Raw genomic sequence first — 20177 nt, forward strand, 5'->3', positions numbered from 1 at the left:
TCAGGTGAAATAATTATATGGGTTTTAAAGGGAGCAGGAGAAGTTAATGTTTTTGAGTGCACATAAGTTGATCTGTGGTCAGTTTGCTCCTATTCTGCAATAGGTGGAAGTGAAGCTGGGGCAGCTTAGACTAGATGATCTATTCAGGTCCTTTCTGACCCCTAACTACTATGAAACTAGACTGGAACAAAAAGGTGCTAAATGATGGTGGTTTATCTTTTTATGGTGGGGACTGTGGAGCTGTGAAACACTTAGCTCACTTTCAAGCCGATTTGTTGCAATCCCCTCACCAACAGTACAACTGTGTTGTCTGTCCGTATCCTTTTCAGGTTGACAAGGCTTTTGTCTCCTCTTTTTAACTCATCCTTTATTTGCGTCATTTCAGGCTGGATGCGGAGACTTGCTATCACAGAACTGGATGAAGCTAAAAGAAACGGTAAAAACTGGCATAGCCATGCATTTGGGATCGGAGCTGCACATAAATGTTTGGCTTGATCTGGATTAAATCTAGACACGCCTCACAAACAAGTCCTAAGGGCAGGGTGCTCTCAAAAAAAAATAAAAAATCTGTCTCCTATTTAGGAGCCTTGGAGTCGATTTTTATTTTTTTTCTTAAATCTGGTCCCATCTGTAGGAGCTGGACATTTAAGTCCTTCCCTGGCAGGCCAGAGCTGAAGCAGGTGTTGTAGTGTCTGAGAACCTTTTATTGATTCAATGCACTTTGGATCTACTCTTTTCCTTTCTCCCCCATGCCCTGCTCTCCAGAGGAACACAACCATTAACAAAAGTCCATTTGCTTGCAGAGCTGTTTGCTGCTTTGTACAGCACCTGGCACAATGGGGTTTTGGTCCCTAATGGTGCCACCACAATGTGCTTAACATTGGAGGCCCCAAGATGACTTGCCCCATCTCCATGTCAGGCTCTTTAGCTGTCCCATCATGCCTCTTTCCCCAGAAGGGCACTTTAACCCTGGAAGTGAGCCTGTGACCTATGGGCTGCTAGGACATAGTCATGTAGCAGGACTAAGCTAGCTGGCTTCTCTTCCCTTTGCCCCCTGATACCAGTGCTTCCCATAAGAATCTGTGCCGTGGCCTCCCTGCAGTTCCTAGCCGCTCCTCGGATGGCTGAGCTCTGTTACAGTCCATTAAAGATGGTGCTTCAAGAGACCCATCACAAAACCCACTCCCCCCACCTGCCTCTGAGCCCAGCTCTGTCAGTATGAAGCCAGAAACATTACTGCAGACATATGCTTCCCGCTCAGAGTCCAACCAACCTGGGCTTACTGCACACAGGCTTTTAAAAATGCACCGCTCCTGAGGGGAACTTATCAGCCAGATGCAAAAGGATGCTGTAATCCCATCCCTCTCGCTGCATGCAGAGAGATGCAGCCGGGTGCCCACAGCTTGGGGCATGCTATTTGGGCCACCCCGAGAACCCCACCGGACTCCACAGTGGAGATTGGAGACCAATGACTTGTGGCTTTGGCATCCGCTTCTTGCACAGACGGACGCTGGCTGAATGATTAAGCAGAGCTGTGCTGGGGTTTAAGATGGAGAGATTCACAGGGGAAGCTCTCATTCTTTTAATGGATGCTTCTATACTGGCAAAAGTTTCTGATAAAGGCCAGGCCATGAGGAGGAGGCTGTCTTTAGGAGACATGATTTTTTGTTAAAAATTAAATTAGCTTAATATGTGTTACGAAATCTGTGTAGTTAGGAAACAACCCCCCCCTCCCCCCCAACCTCCAGTTACCTTTAGCCAACACTGCCATGAGCCATGTTTAACTTATGGCCTGGTATTAAGTATGATTGGCAGTAAATATTTAATACAGCAGTCACTGAATTGGGTGACATTTTAAGGGTACTACAAAAGGCTTCACCTTGAGGAGGCTTTGGGAGCGGACTGAATGTGTGCAGCTTATAAGGATGAAAGCCTGGGATGGAGGTTTATATAGGTAGGTGATCGCTGGAGTTCCTGTTGAGCTCCTCAACTCAAAGGTGCTGAGCTTTGATTGTACTGAGATGCCTAGTCCTAGGCAGGTATTTTATATCTACATAACTGGAATAAATTAAGGGGAATTTACAGTGATATAAGTAAAGAGGAGCCCTCAGACAGGCACAAGTGGAAGCTGGGCATCCACTGGAAACAAAAGAAGCACAGACATCCCGAAACCAGGCAGTCATGGCTGACTGCAAGGGCAGGAAGGGATCTGTAATTCTCAGATGGCTTCTTTCAGGCAATATGTGCTATGTAAGGCTTGGTGTTTATTTGCTGTAGTACCTGAATGCCTTCTAGTAGCATATTGGACAGTATGGCGGCTATTGCATGTACGTGCTCTCACCTCTCCAAGGGAAGAAGTGTGTTCAGCGAAGGGTCTTGTTTCGATGGGGTTTTGTGGGTGTGGATTTATTTTTCCAGGGTTCAGACCCCAGTGCATTCATTGGAGATCTTGGCTTCTCTTGGCAAGTGCTACCCTGTGCCCTGGCATGATTACAACATAAACTCTCCTGGCAGGTTCTCCAGAAACAAGGTCTGGAGTGGTACTGGGACTGTTGCTCTGAAATGTTATGTTAAACCGCTGTCTCCTTCCAGCTGGGAGGCTGGGTGTTGGGCGGAGGCATCTTCATAGAGATTATAACATGGAGCTTGGTTGCAATTCAGTGGCAACCTTTGGAAACTGTAGCACTGGCTCTAGGGTTTCAGTTTGTTTTGGACTGACTTACAAGGAGAAGAAAGACCAGATGCAAAGGTACTGTAGGGCAGCGGAGCCAGGCTTATCTCTTTTCGCCAAGGTTTTAGGCTCTTTTTGCACATCAGAAAGTCCAGTTATTGCTATTCTTTACTAGCTATGGTGCTATAACAGGGAAAAGATAAAGGCTTCCTGCATGAAAAGGCTGGATCTGTCTTCAGAGAGAGGATGGAGATTTTTTCCCTGGGCAAAAGCAAGATTGTGTGTTTAATACTGCAATGTTCTGCATAGCCTCTGCACCCTCTGGAGAGGGTGAGGGATGCAGGCCAGAGCTGAGCCGACCCTTTCCAAAGTCCAGAAAACGTTTTCTTAAGCGCTGAGCAGCGATTTGCTTTGTTTTCCATGTCCTTAGATGCAGCAGAGGCATGTTCAGAGCTTCTCGAATGTCTCTGCTCTAAAGCAGAACTCCTCCTAGCCTTTGCCTGTATTCCACTCTGATGGGGAAGATTTGAACCTGTCTCCCAAGTGCTGCACTCACCCAGGGGAGCAAATCCTATCAAAAAAGGGGGAGAGAAAAAAAAAAAATTATAGTAATTAGCCTGTTATTGGTTCAAACCCTGTGATTTCTGCATGGGGGACTATCCCTCCGATATGTTCCTTCCTTACCTAGTTTGGGAGCAGCTGTCTGTCCGAGCAAGGCATTAATCCACCTGGGCTCCCACAGTGCTAATTGCTAAACGATTTGCTAACACACAGCTCCTAGTGACCTCCCTTCTCTGTGGCTTCACCTTAGTGAGGACTGAGATGACTAAGAGATACCTTTCCTTTCCCTAACCAGGGCAGAGAGGATAAAGGCCTCTTGTTTAAATCCATTTATCTTGATAATCCATAAAAGAGGGTCATCTAAGCCAGGCAAAAGGAACACCAAGCCAAGGTAATCACAGAGAGTCTCTCTCTCCTGTTCCCAAGGTATTTTCAGTGCCATCTAATTAAATGAAGTCTGGGTAGCTCAAATCCATTGATTTTCATCAGTGGCAACCTTGATATGTTATCAGAAGTGAATAATCCCCTCTCTGTAAAACAGACTTTGATAGATCAATAAGGGAACATGCTGCATCTCCTGGCAGCTTCATCAACCTTGGAGTGAGAGCTATCAAGGGCGTGGGTGTCTCTTCTCTTTTTATTTCCACCCCCTCCCCCTGGTTACTTACCTTCCTTCTTCCTTTCCTCCCAGTTGCTACAACTTGTTCCCTGTTGTTCGATCCTTCTTAGCCACTACTCTCGTCTCCCACCTGCTCCACCTTCTGCGTGGATGTTAGGGCGTGAGGGGGTGGGGGGGAGGATGGCCATTATGGGGACCATCCAAGCAATGTCCTGGGATGGATTTCCCAGACACGGACCTTAAAACTGTGGTGAAAGATAAGTGGCCTGAAGGCGCAACACGCTTTTGATTTGATCATAGAAAAAGCCATGATAGGATAAAGGTCGCTAGATCCGAGGCCAGAAGAGACCATTATGATAATCTAGTTTAAGTTCTCGAATAATGCAGGGTGAAGAATATAGCGGCATGATTCTTGTCCTTGGAGAGGCTTCATTAAAGGAGGGCATAAAGGATTACTGGTAAGTATTGCCAAGGCCTTGATTCTGTAGGCATTTATGCCTGCATCTAATTTTATTGCAGTGAATATCCCTGACTTTGTGTATCACGTACTAAGTAATAACAGGACACCCTGTACCTGTGAAAGCCAAGCCACAAGTGTAGAGCTTAACTTGCTTGTTTCCTCCCAGCTTTCCTTCTTGTGAGTTGTGCTTCCCCCTCACTTTCCTGCAGATTGATTTGAATGCCTTTCAACAAGGAGTGTGCTCGTTGATGGAATTAAAGACGCGTGTAAGTGTTTTGCAAGATCTAAGTCTCGATGTTCCTTCCCATACACTCTGCATATGACAATGGACCCAACACCTCTTGAACAGTAAATAATTGCTGACTTCCCTTGATCTGAATGGCTCTTAGATCAGCTAAATTAAGCCTACAGAATGATATGAATGTTCTGTATTTGTGCATGCTGGGTTTCCTCCTACAAGGAAGGACTCTGGATCCATCCACCAAAGAGGTGGACAAGGACTTTATTTACCAGAAGGAAACATCCTTACAGCCTTTTTTTTTTTCCACGATAGGTGCTTGATTGTTGGATGCGTCTGATAGAGTCTCAAGACGATAATAGGGTCATTCCCCTATTGCATTAAGCACCATATACACTGGAAGGAGAGAGAGTTTCCTCCCTGACGAGTCTGCAGTCTAAGCCTGAAGCCTGACTGATGAGAGGGGTAGAAGGAACCGTCTCTGTTTCCAATCTCTACGGTAAGCAGCAATCGCAGTGCACTGGTGTCAAGTGCTCTGCAGACGTCACCACGCCGGTGGGCTTTCAGGAGAGCTTGGAAGGAGGATCTGTGGATTCAGACACAACGCCTCTCCCGATCTGAGAGTGAGAAGTTGCTACACTTGCTGTAAATTGTCTTGATAGAAAATAGTGGTACTTTGGCCATTAGCTGCATGAACAACCACTCTGTGCTTCTCTATAATCGCTCTGCCTATACATAATTTAGTACCTAACACACCACTACGAATACTATGATTATTCTTAACAGTGATATACAGTACATATAATTTAGTTTGGAATATATGAGCTGTCGGATGAGGCTGTCTAGCCCATTTAAGAGCTGAAGGTCACGCCTCTGCAACGGTGACTTTCCTTGCATTTGCAATGAGGTCTCCGAGTCAAAGACCTCTGTGACACGAGGTTTCATAGTCTCCCTTGAAGGTTCAGGCAAACATAGGCTTGGGAGCAAGGGGACTGTGGCCAGTTCAGGGGCACCAAGTGAGATTTTCAAAGGAGCTCATGAGAGCCTGGCCACCCCAGTCTCCTTGGCATTGAGTGAGAGTTGGGTGCAAGGCTCCCTTATGCCCATCCTGATTTCCCAGCCATTGTTCTCTACCAGGATGGACTCTGTGCTCCAGTGAAAAACTTTTAGATGGCACAGAACTGCTGTACGACTCAGGTGAAACCATTAACACACTCGCTGATGGGCAGCAGGGGCCTCATCAAGATTTACACTTGTTTGGTCATGCTGTGTGAAGAAGTGAAGACTTCCACCTGGCTGGTGTCCAAGCTTTGGGGAATGAGATGTGGCTCTGGGCAGCTAATTTGCCATTGCATCTGTTGCAAATGTAGCTTAACTCTCCACTGATGGCTGGTTTTGCTTTGGGGCCGTGGTAGGATGCATTTGTTTATACCTGGGGAGGGTTGTCTCTATATGGCTGGGGGCATATCCATTTGTCAGTGTTCCAGTCTGAGGGTATTTGTCATTGGCATGGTGACATGCCCCTCATTCCTGAGTTCAGCGGGGCCACTAGAGCATCAGCACCTCTCGCTATCCCAAAGATCATTGGTGTCTAGGGTCCGGTGTGGGTTCTTGTTACTGGAGAGTTTTGTTCTCCTGTCAAGAGAAGCCTGGGAGCAGGAGGCGAAAGCCTGGTCTGAGCACCGGACCGAGAGCCAAGAGACCTGTGTTTTGTTCATGCATCTCAAGGACCTGTTCTGTGATCCTGGGGGAATCGCTTCACTGCGGTGTACCTCTTTTGCTGTCAACTTCCCCCTCTGGGCTGCATCTAGTTAGACTGTAAGCAGTGAGATGTGGTGTGTTGTTACGTGTGTGTGTGTACAGCACCCAGTGCATTGGGGTTCGGATATTTGCAGGGAGCTGCAGCCACTTCTCTGCAAAGCAAATAATGTGGCGGTGATTTTGGCCTTCTACATGCTGCCTCTTTTAGAGATTAGTGGAGTTGGCTTCTCTTTGCAGGGACTTGCCTCCTACTCAGGCAGCAAAAGAAGGGGCCAGTTTTGTGTTGAACTCTCAGAAAACCTGATCTCTCTTTGGGGAGCTGACCCTCAGTGCAGATTGTTACACCCAAGACATATCAGTTGTACTCTCACATGGAGGCTCCTTTCGTTCCTTTTTTTCCATGCTTTGAGAAGTCCAAGTGCACAGGTACTTTTGGAATGGGGAAAGCAGCAGTTAAGCAGCTAATGATTTTTTTCAGGTTCGTTTGTGTAGCCATTTTATACACAGTTTCCAAATGAATCTGGATGCTCTTGATTCAAATCAATGAGATTTGCTCTCTTTGTGCCCAGTTCCAAGTCCTAGCCCAGACCTCGCTGGTTTAGCAGTCTAGCCTGGTTATGCCATGTCAACATCAGAGCCAGCAGCACAGGAGGGAATAATGTAGCTGGCATCATACCCAGCTGCCTCTGGTTCCCCCGTCTGCTCGCACAGCTGTGCAGAGTGGGACAGACTTTGTGTAAGTCTCTGGAGTGAGGCTCAGCCTACACTGTAAAATGTCATAAGTGCTCTGCCACGGTATTTATTCTCTCTTCCTTTGGGAAGCATAATGAACACTTGTGGACATCCAGGGCCAGAATTTAAAAATACTCAGGGAACTCCCTTTCTGTCTAGCAATGCCATAGATATGCTGGGTGCTGAAAACCCCTGAGTTCTCTTGACGTCCCAGTGCACAGGGACCCTGCTGGCTCCTCAATACTTCTGCAAACTGGACTTTGAACTGGGAGCACTGGAGAAATGGTAGAGACCTACTGCTAGTGTGTGAAACAAGTAGGCCATTCTTGAAGTACCAAGCTGGGAGATGCTGAGGAGGAGGAAGGGCTGGCTGGCTTAGAGGGAACCTTTAGCTCTCATCAGAAATACGGCAGGAATGAGGAGCCTGCATCTAAGTCAACATTGGGCTGTGCTGTATTTCTTTAGCTTTAATCGGCCCTGAGAGAGGAATAGAACAAGGCATGTTTGGAGTTCATATAGAATTAAAATGTGGCAGGTAATCCACTTTGGTCTCCCCAGAGGCTATAGGGGAGAGGGTAAATATAGTTATCTTGTTGCATTGAGGACCAAGGCCCCATTTATTTGGCTCCTTTCTCTCTGCTTTCCTATCCCATTTCCCTGCCCCTTCACTCCCTGCCAGAGTAACAAACTGCCTGCATGAAATCTAGGAAAGCCAAAGCAACCCACAACCATCAGGGCATTTATATTTCTTTTCTTGTACCTCATCTGCCTGAAATATGTATGGGGGTGGGGGGGAAGACTCAGTCAAGGCTGCGCTCATTGTAAAACCTTTACGCTACATCTCTGCAACAGTTGTAAGGAGAGCACTGAGTTGTTTCCAGGGTAAGTGAATTGTGAAGCTCGCCAGATGGGGCTCTGCAGCTGGCATAGCTCATAGTTCTGCATTCATCACCCCCACCCTTCCCAAGAGAGGAGGCGCAAGGAGACTCGCGTGGCCTTTTTTTCAGATGCAGAGCTTTCCTCCTGTAGGTTTTGGAGGCAGAGGGGATGAGCCCAGCGTGGCCTGAGAGTCACCGCTTTTAGATTAAGAAAATGACCTCAATTCCATGCCTTTGCTTTGGCTCATTGTAGCCATGAGCTGTTGTCATGACCTTGAGACATGGATCTAGACCTTGAAAAGAACTCAGCCCTTGCTGTCAACCACTTCTGGCATAGCGTGGGCACTTCAGCTGACACCTGCACAGGAGCAGAGCTCTTGAAAATCTGGTCTGTGTTGGCACAGCCCAAATCGGGTGGTTTCATTCGGAAAATTCTGAATTTCCAGAGGGGGGACACCCCCCCCCCCCCCGAAAAACACTTGGCTGCCCCCTTCCCCTTGCCCACCAAGCTGCCACAGGATAGTGACCTCTGTCTCTCCTCTTGTGGCCTACATCTGCCTTTGCTGAGTGCCTGTGGTGCATGATAGGAAATAGTCTGCTATAACTTTGGCCCAGCGGGGTAGTTAGGGTATTTCTCCTGGCAGGCGGTTCTCAACCTTTTTGGACTCAAGGCACCGCCTTTCAAAGGGTCTTGAGCACCCCAGGGTGCTACGGCACCCCAGTTGAGACTCATTGTACTGCTCTTTTTCTCTGCTTGTGCTGTGGATGATTAACTCTCCCCATCACTGGAGTTATCTCAAGTAACCTCTAGTTGCATGCACTTTTAGTCAGTGTTCTTGGGAGACCTCACAGTATAGTTTGTCCTCTTGCAAGAGAGGCTGTCTCCTGCCCTACATGGCTCACGCTCTGCCCCTCCTTTCCCCCACTCCCTCCATAGTAAGGGCTCAATTTCTGGCTCTTAAGGCCTCAGTGCTGTCCTCCGGCTTCACACTGGGGAGAAGTTTCCTCCTCTGAATTTTCTCTCACTCCGAGAAAACCCTTGGCCTACAAATATAAGCTAAGCTGCCCCCTTGCAACTTCCTTCCCCTGGCACCCTGCTCTGCTCAGACACAGAGGCTCGGGCTCCCCTACCTCGGCGTGAGCTAGGCTGTCCAAGCTGGGATGTGCTTGGAGACAACCCACGAGCCCACTCAAGCTGTTGTGCTCCTCTGTCCTGTGCATAGCCTCAAAGACTATTACAAGGAGTGTCTGGTCCCTGGCTCCCACCTGTTGTTCTAGGCCAGGTGCCTTGTTTGCTGGGTGTACCTTATACCTCAGATCTCCCCAGGTCATGCATGTGGGATGCCAAACCTGCCCCCACCACCTTTTGGCCTGTCGGTTGATGTGGGGAGGGTAATTCCCTTAAAATATCACTCCTTTAGCTGAGGGTATGTATATAAAGGGGGGGAGAGGGGTGTCGGGGAGAGGACTGAATAATTGGAGGCCAAGAGGCAAAAGTGTCTGACAACAGGATTGATTGAAGCTTTTCACTGGAACGCTTGCAAAAAAATCAATGCTTATTCCCTGGCCTCTGAGAGTGTGTTTACTGTATTCAGCAGCTAACCTTAGAAGTGAATTCCAGCAATTGCAATTACAGCTTCTCACCTCCCCTCTCTCCCCCAAATATTCACCCTTTTTCTCAGGCAGGCTCCCGTCATGTTCTAGGGCCTAAGGCAAAGCTAACGCAGTCAAACTGAAAGTGGCTTTATAAATTGTAAAGCCCTCTTCTGCCCCCTCCAACCCCCACTTCCTCTCCCACGGGAGACTCTCTTTTCCTGAGCACTGTCAAACTCAATTCAGCTCAGAGACACAGAGCTGCCTGGCTGAAGAGATTTCAAGGCTCTGAGCCTGGGCTGGAGCACGGCTCAGTAGCTAGGCGCTGGGCCAAGGCATGTTAATCCTAATGCTGTCTGATATCACTATTTGATTTCCTAGTGCCTGATGGCAGAAACCTTAAATGCTTCTGGGATTGGGCTGTGGCTGATTTAGCATCCTGGCGAGAGGTGGTGGGGGAGTTTGGTGTCGTGGAGGGGAGGAAGGATTGCCTCGGAGATGGAGAGGGGAAAGGAGGATGGGAGCGGGGGGCCCCACACACCCAGAGGAGACCCTGTGTGCCTCAGGTACAGCAATTATCCAGCCTTCACAGTAAATACTTACAGTGCTCCTTGCAAATGCTTGCACCTGTTGTGCAACCACAGGCACAAAGGATCCATGACACTGGGGTTTGCAGGGAGGCTTTGAGAGACCCAGGAGGAGGCTTGGAGCAATGCAAACCAGGTACTGTGTAGTGGAATACATTATTATGATTTATTTTACTGTTGTACGCTGCTGTCTAAGTATGTCTTATCACCTTTACAGCTCTGTACTGATGCAGTTACCATGCACAGGGGCTTACCTCTCTTCCTAAGGCAGCCTGGCACTCTAACTTTTTAACCCACCGTGCTCCAGGCTAACATAGGCTGAACGTGATCTGTCCGTCCGTCACTTATATATCCACATAGCCACCGTGTGCAGGGTCCCATATTATCTTACAACTCTACAGAGCCATATAAATAACCATGATTTTTAACGCTCACAAAGTATTCAATCTGGAGGCACCTCAGGCTTCAGCATCTCAATAAAAGGAGCCCCTGACAGTGCGTCTCTGGGCAAATGCCCCCGTTTAGTTGCAAGCAGTATAGGGCCTATGACACACTATATCAGCAATTCTGATGGCATCCAGTAAGAGAGCAGCGGTGCTCACAAGCTATCCGCTTCCTTATGACATAACCATCCTGTCTGTGTGCCAGCCCCGGGCTGGGCGCTAGACGGGACATAAAGTGGCTGCCATTTGCATTCCAGCGAGACTGCAATTATAACGTCAGGTGACCATGCCAGCCCCGTTGTTGCTGCAGCTCCTCCGGGTGCACTTTGTAATGGAGATCAGTATCTGGCTTATTGTGCGTCTCTGTGACTTGGTGACTCAGACCTAGCGGGTGTAATGGAGGGAACCAGATTTTTGCCTGTTTATGGTGTGGAGCTGATTATAGCCGTAGACAAGTGAGCCCGATTTCCATCTTGCCCCATGAATTAATGAAGCAGATGCCAGCAGAGTCTTGATATATAAGACTCTTTTGTTGGTGCCGGTGGTGGTGATGTATGAAGTGAAAAGAGCACAGTGTGACTTGAAGACTGGAGCCTGATCTAGCCAGGCAAAATAGACTTGCTTTTGCTTGTAAATGGAACAGTTTTGATTGGGAAGCAGCTGGTGGAGGAAATAGTGCAGGCTACCAAGAATTTATTTTCTTTTTAGGTCTGCTTTTCTGAATGTAACTGTTGTGCATGAACCCCACTGGAGCAAGAGAGGCCATTAACTGTATGTTGCTCTTCCTATTAATTTAATAAGACACAGTATTTAAAAAAAAATGCTCAATCCACTGCCTATCAGTGACAGAGGCTTTTCAATGGCTTAAGAGTTGGCTCAAATTTTATTTGAAGCATCTATTGCCTTCATATTTCATTCCTGTTCAACAGTTGCCTACAATAGGACATACTCTAGCAAGCAGTGTGTGGCGATGGGCATGAGCTCTACCAATGATGGTCCATGTTGTTTTGGACAAGCCATCCTCCCTCCTTGTGTCCATCGTCCCATGACTGCAAGAGAGGTTAACTTATACATCATCAAGAGATCACCTGGCATGTCATGGGACCTTTGAAGTGTTCTTCTTCACCTGGGTCACTTCCCCTATAAAAATGCCATGAAGCATTTGGGATAAAAGAAAATGAGTTGTGGTGATTTAACTGTTCATGTCTCCTTTTTAACCCCTGGGTCTTGGAAGTGGCAGGATGGATAAATACACTGTTGCTCCTTAGTGTTGAAATAGTTTTGATTTTTTTTTAAGAGTCTTTTTGACATTTCCGTGTCTACTAGTTGTTTCCCATTTTTCCCATCATTTTGGCTTATGGTTACAGCTTGATCTAGTAGGGCTCATACTCGAGACTTGATACCTGGGTTCTTATTCTGGTTCTTATCCAAAGTCACCTAGCTTGTCAGCCTAAGTTGTTTCCCCTCCGACCCATTTTTCTTTTCCATTCGGGACAGGACCTCTTAGTGTGTGTATATGCAGCACCCAGCACAATGGGGCCCTACTATTACAACTGGTGCCCTTGCAGTAATAAACACATCGCACGTATGTTGGTGTTTTATAGAGTAGAGGTGAAAATACCAATAGGTGGTTGCAAACAAATGATAAGTTGAAGCCCATATCACATTCCTTATAGCTTTGAAAGTATTGTGGAAAAAATTGGCTGACACAAAATCTGCTGTCAACAAGCAGAATACTATGGTGTTATCTTTTCCTCAATAGCTATTAAAGTACTCATGGTTGAACACATTGTATACTGGCAAGCCCTCGGCCCAGGGCCTTCACTTTTGCTTATGAAAGGCCAAATTTTCAAAAGCACCCAGCACGTTTGGGTGTTTAGCTCTCATAAAAAATCTGTCCCTAAGGTCCAGTTCATGGAAACGTCTCTCCCTTGACTTCATAAAATGTTGAGGTGGGCCTCGGGAAAGAGAATTAGGCAGCGAGAGATTGCCATGAGATCTGTATTCAGTTTTTCTTGGATAGTTTTTCTTAGACAGTGTAAGGGATAGAGAAATCATGGCCAGCTCTCAAGTGAAGTCCAGGGGAGTGTTTACAGGTATAAAACATTCACAGGGTAAGGATCTTGTTATTCACTATAGATGGACTCTCTTTGTGCTCGTTTTAGCTGCAGGCAGCATGCTCATAAAAATGTCCTGTGCTTAATCCTGCTCCCATTTTAAATCAATAGCAAGGATTTCCCTGCGACTCCCATGGAAGTAGGTCCATTTGAAAAGCATTTGCAAGAAGTCATCAACTACTTGGCTTCACTACAGCCTTCCCTCTTCAGACAGAAGCATGGGCATCTAAGTGATTGGAAAGACCGAGGGTATAGTAACAAGCAGCTACAGAGTCGGGATGTGACAAAGAAATGTTGGACAAAAACATTTCGATGGGGGCCACTTGGTTAAATTACCTGCCGATCAAATCCAGCGTGGCGAGCGCTCTTCAGACTGTGTCTTTAACCTTCTCTCTTCAGAGGGAGCACGTGAAAGCTATCGGGCCAAGCTAATTTCCCAAATGCAAAGTTTTCAGGGTGTAAAATAGGCCTCTTAATAATAGCTGCTGTTTCCACCCTGCCCTGTGGCGAGCCGACTACTTCTTCACCTCAAAGTAGCACAAGGCCAAAGCGCGCAGAGCAGATTATCCTTCAGAGAGGTGTTCCAAGTGCCGTTCAAGCCGGCAATTATTGAAAATACTACCAGCCCCTCTGGGTTTTAGTGGGCTGGGGGGTTATGTAGAGAATTGAGCCCTTTAAGGGGAGCTGACTGGTGGTGTACCATGGCCGGTTACACTATTCTCCCCCTGGCTTCCTGCACAAGAGCTACCCTGTCTCTGTTACCTGCTTTCTCTTAAAGCAACTCTGCAGAGCCCTCGGGCCCCAAGATAAATAGCTACCAGCTGTAATTACAGCAACTAGTTTACAGTGATTAAGCAGTTCAGTGGGAAAGGTGTTGGGAGGTTATGGGCAAGCTCTGGCTGGCTTCGCTGTAATTAGAGTAAAAGGGCTCCCTTCAGAGTCCCCCCTTCTGGCCTCTTTCTCCTGCTCTCTGGGGCCGGGTGGAGGGGGGCCTTGCCATTGCTTTCACTTGACTCATAGTTGATTTAAACTGAATGAGTTCATTAAATGCCGCGCAAGCTTTAGGATGCAATTACGCTTTAATTACACGGCCCACTGTTCTCTCCGGCACGATGACACCCCCTCTTTTTGTCAGCTGCGGTTTCTGTGCGGATTGTGCCGCGCCAGCGCTCTCGGGCAGAGGCAGATTTGCTGGGCGGGAGTGATGGAGGCTAACCGCCCCCCCCCCCCCTCCGCCTTGTCTGTCCTCTCCCCCACTGCCCTCCCTCCCTCTCTTAAATCACTCAAGATGGAGCTAGATGAAGCGTCCTGGTGGCTAGGGGCCAACATGCACTGCACGGCGACCTGCAGTCCACTCCCTACTTGGCCACCGACTTCCTCCTGTGCAACTTTGGCTGCGTCCCTCGGTCCTGCATCCCCAAAGCACCAAATGAGGTGCCCACCTAACTCCCGCTGAAACCAATGGGAGCTGGGCACCTACAGACGTTTGTGCATCTGGGCCAGAGTCTCTTTCCCAACCTGTAAAATGGGGTTGATGGCCTGGCCTTGCCTCACAGGAGTGCTGTGCTGATACGGGACTGCAGCGATGGGGAGTATTGTGGTAGGGATGGGGGAGGTACAAATGTGGGTAAGGATGAGGTGTGGAAAGAGCACCTTGCTGTGGGGCAGAGATAGGACTCTGAAGCCCAGCACGTTCCTGAGGCTCTGGGAGCAGGTGAGGGGGCTGAAGGCTGCCCCTTTTCTTGGTACAACAGAAATCACTGCAGTCTTCAGCCTAGAAAAGTGCAGGCTCAGGGGTGGCTTGGTGGCAGCGTATAAGTACATAAGGGGTGTGCATCAGGAACTGGGAGAATATCTGTTCACCAGAGCACCCTATGGAAAGGCTCCAGTGGTCACTAATTCTTGGAAGACAGTTTTCGGCTGGACATAAGGAAAAACTTCTTTACTGTCTGATTCCCCAGGGCCTAGGATAGACTCCCCACAGCGATGGTGCAGCACCTTCTTTTAAGAAACACTTGGATGCCTATCTTGCTGGGATCATTTGAGTCCTGCTGAGTGCCTGCCCTTTGGGCAGGAGCTGCACGCGATGATCTTGCAAGGTCCCTTCCAGCCCTAATGTCTATGAAATCTATGAGGTGACAGGCCCCAGGTAAGGTACTGAAAACTACCTGCAGAAGGGGCTGGAGCTTGCGCCTAGTATCTAAGACTCTCACTGGGAACTGGGAAGCAGACAATCCCTCCAATAAGGGATTGCAAGGAAGAGCTTCTTCATGGATCTGGAATGGGCTTCCCAAGGAGGTGGTGCAGTCCCCAACCTTGGAAGTCTTCAAGAGGAGACTGGAAAGACACCTTGCTGGGATCATTTGATCTCAGCAGTATTCCTGGCCAGAGCAGGGGGGTTGGACTCTATGATCTTTCGAGGTCCCTTCCAGCCCTTAATTTCTGTGATTCAATAGGCATCTTCTTGTGTCAGCAAATCAATCTGAGTTTCTGTACTGGTGTGAACCTTATTCTCTTTTATCCCCTGCCCTCCCCAATAGGGTGGAGGGGGCTGTGACACTAATTGTCTGTGAAGACTCTCTGTGCAGTGGATGCATCTGTGGCTTCCCTACGTGGCACATGTGCATAGTGGCAATCCCCACTGCCAGGGAACAGCCCGATTCATTATTAATTGATTTCCATTGGCTACAGCACACAACTTGGTGCGTGTCAACGGCCGAAGTGGAAGGGAAGCAGTCTCTATTGAGGCTGGGTAGTTAAGTTGTTATAAGCTGGGGCCCAGAAGAGGTTCATCATGAAATTTCGATGGCAGCGCACCTTCTCATCTTCCCTCTGTCCTTTCAAAGCAGCAACCTTGAGCAGGAGAGGAATGACATTGCTGCATCCTGGCTCCCTGCAGATTGATTTAAAGCTAGTGTCTGATGCAAACCTGACCTCTTCGTAGTGGGAAGTCATCTATCTACAGTGCAGATGTGGAATCGAATGGAGAATTATGTCCACACAATAGAATTGCATCGTTCTACAGCAAAGCTATTGCTTTCTATTACCTTTTCCTGGACTGGAGGGCTACATAAGAGATGTGTTGACAAGCATGTGTGTTGGGCTTGACCCTGCATACACTCGGGTAGAAGAACACACCCACAGATCCTACGAGTTTGTTGTATGCATCGAGCATCATTTAATCTCCTGGACATAGTAAGTCTTCCCCAGAGCTCTGGAGCAACCAAGTAGAACGTCCCTTCCTCCCCAGGTTGTTTTTATATTGTTTTCCAGTGGGCCGTTGGGAGTTGTCGTGCATAGAGTTTCAGCGAAACCTGCTTGAGGAGCTCCCAGCAACACTTACACAGGCAAACACAGTATGTGCAATGGAGACGGGCATGTGTGCACACAATCCAGCCATGCCTAGCTGCAAGCATGGTTGTGTGGACATGTGCTATAAAGAAGTGTACGCTGTACAGAATTCTCCCCACAGACACAAGCGGGGTCTGGTTCTTACCTATCCTGCCTCCCACGTGGTGGCTCTTTCAGCAGCGGGTGAACGTGCTAATTGGAGGAGCTTCTGTTGGGCGCTAGCATAGAAAATGACACCAGGTGCAGGTCCGCTGGGAGGGAAGACGCACAGCTTGGACGCTTGTTGGTGGAGCAGAGGAAGCTCCCCTATTGACTCTTCTCTTTCAGTCATTAAAGAGAGCAGCAGGATGTGTTCAGCACCTATTCCTAGTGGTTTACAAGGCCCCTTTTTCTGGTGAGCGTGAATGGGGGAAGGAAGTGGTCTGAGAATGGCTTTTAATTGCTCAAAATGGTTGGGAATGGAAACAGTGGTTTCAGGCTGGCAGCACTTCTGCATTCTCTGGTTTTTGTTAGGGAATGCCACAGTGACTCGCAGCAGGCCCATATTGTGTACACTACACTCGGGAGCATATGCAATATAGCCTCCTTAGAGCACACTTAGGTTAATAAATATGCCTAAGATAGAGCTTATTGGCAGCAGTTCAGTGCTGCTGTAAGGTGGCTACATTGCATTGGATTGAGAAGTTAGCATGCCTGCAGCTGCATATTGCTCTTTGCTGTGACATCCCCAGTGCTGTCTGGAGATGGTATAGATGTGTCCAGGTCTCGTAGGGTCATATTTCCTCTGAGCAGAGGGAAATGACAAGGTTTATGTACCACTCTGTAACTGTTGTACAGATGGTGTGTGTCAGGTTGGGGTAGAAGGAGAGGTGTATAGGAAATATCACCCATAAAAGAAGGTTAAAATGGAACTGGGGCAGTATTTTCTTCACACCAGTCTACCCTACATTCTGGCAGCTAAATTTAGACCTGGATAAGGCATCTGCTAACAGTAGGATTAAAACCGAACTTGATTTCTTTCATAAAAAGCCCTTCCAGTATGTTTCTATCTCTAGCGAGACAGGAAAGGTAAAATAAAATCCCCTCAATGGAAAAGCTGGATAGAGTGTAATAAAGAATTCTGTGGGGCTGTGATACAATTCTGTAGAGCTGTTCAAAAATGCTAGAGGATGGATGTCAATCTCTATTAAATTTCTATAGACTCCTCTTCAGGTCTGGGAGCCCCTGTACCGGTGAATTCGTCTGCTTTTGCTTAATTCTGATGCTGGTTTGATCCAGGGCTCTGTGTGGTTTCATGGCTTGTTAGTAACATTTGGCCAGTGGGGAAAGGGTTTTACTCTGACTTCCTTTCCCTTAGAATATCCATTGGGTTAACTTGCTTTTCAAAGCAATCAGTGCTGCACAGTCTTGGGGGGGGGAGGGGGGGAGTATATATGTGTGCATGTGTGGTTTTGCTTCCAAAGCCTTTTTAAAGTTTCAGGTTGGCCTTTATAGATTATTTACTTTCAACCCTCTTTTCTTCCCATCCAACTCCCCATTTTACAACCCCCACCCTTCCTTTCCCCACTGCCAAACTAGGTTATGCTTCAGCAATATAATGAGATTGTACATGGTTCCTGTCCAGCTGTCAGCTGTAACATGCAATAGTGTAACTTAGTCATGTACTTTAAAATAGTAGAACTGGAGAAAATGAGGGTTGGAAGGGACCTCAGGAAGTCGCATGTAGTCCAGCCCCTGCTCAAAGCAGGATCAGCCCCAACTAGATCTCCCAGCCAAGGCTTTGTCTAGGTGAGTCTTAAAAACTTCCAGGGACGGCGATTCCTCCACCACCTCTCTGGGTAGCCTGTTCCAGTGTTTTACTACTCTCCTTCTAAGATGTGGCCTCACCAGTGCTGAATAGAGGAGAATAATCACTTCCCTTACCCTGCTGGCAACACTCCTACCAATGCAGCCTGGTATGTTGTTAGCCTTCTTTACTACCAGGCCACGCTGTTGACTCATATCCAGCTTATTGTCCACTGTAACCCCCAGGTCCTTTTCTGCAGAGCTGCTGCATAGGCAATCAGTCCCCAGCCTGTACCAGGGGCAGGGGATTTTTGCTTACTAAGTGCAGGACTTTGCACTTGTCTTATTGAACCTCATGAGATTTCTTTTGGTCCAATCCTCCAATTTATCAAGGTCTCTCTAAATCCTAACCCTACCCTCCAGCGTAGCTGCTACTGCCCCCAGCTTGGTGTTATCTGCAAACTCGCTGAGGGTGCAATCCAACCCATCTTTCAGATCATTGATGAAAATATTGAACAAAACTGACTCCCAGGGCACTCCAGTTGATACCCGTTACATGTACCAAGTCTGAGGCAACTGAAGAATCAAAAATTAGAGATGGAAAAAGAAGGGTCGGCCTCCTCCCCACTTCCCCCTCCCCGTGTTATATTTGTCAGGGTTTTTGCCCATCTAATCTTAATTGCCTGTAAGGGACAAAGCCTGCTTTCCTTGTGAGATGTCCAGCCCTATATCTCACTGAATTCTCCTCCCTAGTTCATATGTTTGGGGGGACAACTGGTTGGGTTTTGCATGGTGGGGGTGGCACACAGTAAAAGTAGCAGCAAGTAGGATTAGGTGGAAGACTAAGGATCTGGACTCAACAACTGCCTCTGGCATTGACCCTGGGCAAATCACTTGTGCCTCTTAATCCCTTTGTGCAGAAGAGGAATGATATTAATCTTGCAGGATGCTTGGGGAGGATTAATTGATAACTGAAAAGCTTGTGTGGGATCCCAGGATGGCATGCCATCCATCAAAGGGCAGGAAAGGAACTACAACATCAACACCTGATTCCTTAGGTGTGCCCTTGTTAGGATTCACTAACTATTGGTTAGGCATAAATGCACGGCCAGGGAGCCAACAGGGCTAGAGGAAGTGGAGGAGTTGAATTCTAGGCTGGCTTGTGTACCTGGAGCTGAGTTAACTAAGGTTATGTGGGAGGGTGCCCCTTGGTGACCACGGAGTGTGGCTTTTAGGTCCCAATTTGAGCACAGGGCTTGGGCAGTTCGGGTAAGAAATGCAGATGGTTTTTCTTGAAGGCAGATTTGCCAAGGAGTGAAGGAGCCTGGAGTCCAGTAAAGCCTTTTTCATGGAGCCAGTGCTCTTGGAATGCAAATTAGTCACCAGGTGAAGTCACTTTGGTGTCATCTCTCGGGTTGGGGAATTTCTGATTCACTGCTAATTTATCGAAAGGCAGAGCTGTGTTTGCCACTTCCCGTCCTGTTTGCCCTCCGACTGCTTTGCAGCTTCCTTAAAATTTAATGCCAAACTGATGCACAATCCGTGTTTTAGAATCTGAAATTCTCTGTTCTTTTTCTGGAAAATGTAAAAGGGACAAGACCTGCACGGTTTTCTAAAAGTGAATAGGTAATGAAACCCTCTCTACAGGCTACTTTTGGCCATTCTGCAAAATTGTGAAGCTGGGGCAGAATTTTTTGGGATTGTTAAAAGGCTCATAGCTTTCCATTAGATTTTCCGTTTTATTTGTACTCGTGGCAACACCTGCAGCTGAGATGAGGGGCCTGGTGTGCTAGTGCTGCATATCCAAACAGTGAGATGCCAGCATCTACCTGAGAGGTCTTCATGTTAATAGGGGAGATGTGCAGAGGATGAGTGGAAGGGATGGAGGCCCTGTGACAGGCATGAGACTGAGCTAAGCTTGCAGAGAGCCCTGGCGTCTGGGATGGACGTTGCATGAACTGGTTTGAACTCAGACACTTAAGTCTGATATGACATTCAACTAGGTTTATCTTGAACTGGTTTCAGCCATTTTCAGACTGGTTTACATGCATGGAATGTCTGTCCTGTTACAGGTTTAAACCAGTTTCTGATCGCTTAAACCAGTTTATGTGTAATGTTTGTCCTTAGCCCAAGTGGGAATGGCTTCCAGTCCCCAGTGCCTTCGAATTCATTGGTCCCGTCTCCTGTCTTCAGCTCCTTCTTTTCATGCAGTGCCTTAATAGCATCAGCTTTCCTTCATTACCCACTGTTGCATGCAGTAGCTGTTCCTGAATGCAAATGATGTGCAGAAGGTGAACTGAGCAGCCGGCAGCTTTTGTGGAGTGGAGGGGTGTGTGTATTTAGATACAGTGCTGCCCTGGCCTTCTCTGCCCTGCAGATTA

At 47.6% G+C, this 20177-nt stretch overlaps 1 long non-coding RNA gene across 1 annotated transcript in view; it reads left to right on the plus strand.

Annotated features, from left to right (window-relative positions):
- LOC109282549 (uncharacterized) overlaps positions 1 to 20177 on the plus strand; it is an 86271-nt gene that overhangs the window by 30688 nt on the left and 35406 nt on the right. Inside the window, exons 3-6 of the long non-coding RNA XR_002089555.2 lie at positions 386 to 436; positions 4239 to 4309; positions 4521 to 4577; positions 4865 to 5048. This is a non-coding gene — a long non-coding RNA (uncharacterized LOC109282549). The remainder of the gene's footprint in view (positions 1 to 385; positions 437 to 4238; positions 4310 to 4520; positions 4578 to 4864; positions 5049 to 20177) is intronic.

Source organism: Alligator mississippiensis, chromosome 14 (genome assembly GCF_030867095.1).
Source record: "Alligator mississippiensis isolate rAllMis1 chromosome 14, rAllMis1, whole genome shotgun sequence".
Taxonomy (NCBI): Eukaryota; Metazoa; Chordata; order Crocodylia; family Alligatoridae; genus Alligator; species Alligator mississippiensis.